The 2,227-nt window shown below is 38.8% G+C and overlaps 1 non-coding gene across 1 annotated transcript; it reads left to right on the forward strand.

The window, feature by feature from the left end:
- The first annotated feature begins 510 nt into the window (after positions 1-510).
- On the forward strand, positions 511-617 carry LOC112503304. Its single transcript, XR_003067928.1, has one exon. It is a non-coding gene; the product is annotated as a small nucleolar RNA R71 (small nucleolar RNA).
- Positions 618-2,227: the final 1,610 nt, after the last annotated feature.

Consider the following 2,227-nt stretch of genomic DNA (forward strand, 5'->3'; position numbering starts at 1 on the left):
TTTCCTTGTTGTTTATGACTGGGTGGATTCAAACTTGGACTGTTCCATGAAAAATTTGGGTGTTGTTTCCAACTTGCATTGTAATTGTTGGTATAGGGACCAGATCCATTATGAACAAAGTTTATGGATTCAGAATTATGAGGACAATGTTCATACGAGTGTTCCCCACCACAACAAACAGATTGTACTGAAAGAACTTTTGGAATAGGTGTAGTAACAACTGGCTGCACTCCTTGGCCAGAAGTAAAATTTTTAATCATGGTGGCCATGGAAGTGAGTTGTGCTGTTAATGCAGTATATGCATCTACATCATGTATTCCAACAGTCTTCTTTTGCGATTGAGCACGTGGATCAACCCAATGTCCATTGTTTGCAGAAATTTTTTCAAGGATCTCATATCCTTCATTATAGGTCATAGCTGTAAAGGCTCCGCCCGCGGTCGCATCGAGCATTTGTTTTGCCATGGGATTTAACCCATTGTAAAACGTCTCGAGTTGAATACAGTACGGGATGCCATGGTGAGGGCATCTCCTTAACAACTCTTTRAWCCTYTYCCAAGCGTCAGGAACAGCTTCATCGTCCATTTGTTTAAAAAGGCAAATTTCATTTCTGGACTTAGAGTTCCTAGTTGGTGGGAAATATTTTCGAAAAAACTTTTCCGCCATATTACTCCATGAAGGCACAGACCCCGGAGTTAATGAATTAAACCATGTCTTTGCCCGATCCCTCAGAGAAAATGGGAATAAAGTGAGTCTCAGAGCGTCATTAGACACTTCCAGGATCAGGAAAGCATCAGTGATTTCCTTAAAGGATTTCAAATGTGAGCGTGGGTCCTCCGAAGATAATCCGGCAAATTGTCCGTTTGTTTGCAACATGTGAAACATAATCGGTTTTAGTTCAAAATGAAGAGCGGTCATATGCGGCCTAACTATCCCAGAATTTAATTGTTCAAAATCCGGAATGGCATAGTCCATGATCCTTCCATTTTTGGAATTTGCCAAATTAATGATATTCGGAGTTTGCTCTCTTGGTTGTTCATTATTCTCCGACTCTGTTTCCTCATTATGATTATTATGGTGGTTGTGTTCTTGCTGAAAATTCGGAAAAGGTGGTATTGTCCCAAAGGCAGGCGGTTGGTTTTCTAAATGTGGAATATCAGGGGGAGGTAACTCCATGTTAGGAGAGAGTAGAGCAAAAAATGCTCTTTGAGCTCTCCTTCTTTGGCGAAACGTTCTCTCAATATCGGGATCCAATTCAAAWATTTCCCCGCGATGTCTCCGTGACATACACCAATTTTGAAAACGATTTTTAAAAACGGGACGAGAAAAATCAAATCTTTTACTTTACTAAAAAGAAAACTTTTCACTAACTAATCCCCGGCAACGGCGCCAAAAACTTGATGGGCCGTGAAACACCACAGCCACAAACAACAATTAGGACCAAAAGCAAGTATACAAATAGTCCCAATATCGTTTTTCAAGTAATAAAAGTGGTACAAGTACCAAATATCGTCCACAGGGATCGTAGTAAAAGTTTAAAAGAAAGTAAAGTTAAGGAAATGATTTCAGAAGGCGAATTCGAAGACTTAGATTAGAACAGAGTTAACACAACTAAAAACAGGAGATAACAAAATATAAAAGCAAGCTAGGGTGTATGACTTTTTGAGTGAGATATAAAATTATTTCCAGTCGACCAATGCTGTCAAAATGCTACAGCATGAAACCATGCTGACAGATTGCTACAACATGCAATCAGTAACAACTATTTTTACCAATTACTTTGAAGGTATTCCTCTCGGACTTCACCAATGGACTGATATTATAGCTTTCAACCCATATCTCTATGAGGTATCCAGACCAGTGAAAGTGACAAATGGTGTTTTCAAAGTATATGGATAAACAAATCTCTTTGTTAAAAATCACCCTCTCGAGTGGATTCCCATATCATTTAAGTTGACGTGTTCTGAATAGTTCATCTCTGAATCCGTTCCACTTTAACACTTCAGAGTGATCAACCCGTCGAGAATTAACAACTTAGAAAATACGGACAACAAATCTCTTTGTTAGCAACTCTCTCAAATCTACTTCCCATATCATCCAAGTTGACGTGCAAAAGATGGCTCAGCTTAGAGTCCACGGCACTTTAACACTTTCAAAGTGATCAACTCGTCAAGAAGTGTCATTGGTTTTATAAAACTTGAAATGAAAAAGTAAAACATCGTTGTTAC

The sequence above is a fragment of the Cynara cardunculus genome, unplaced genomic scaffold, assembly GCF_001531365.2.
Source record: "Cynara cardunculus var. scolymus isolate 2C unplaced genomic scaffold, CcrdV1 Un_Scaffold_2854, whole genome shotgun sequence".
Classification (NCBI taxonomy): Eukaryota; Viridiplantae; Streptophyta; class Magnoliopsida; order Asterales; family Asteraceae; genus Cynara; species Cynara cardunculus.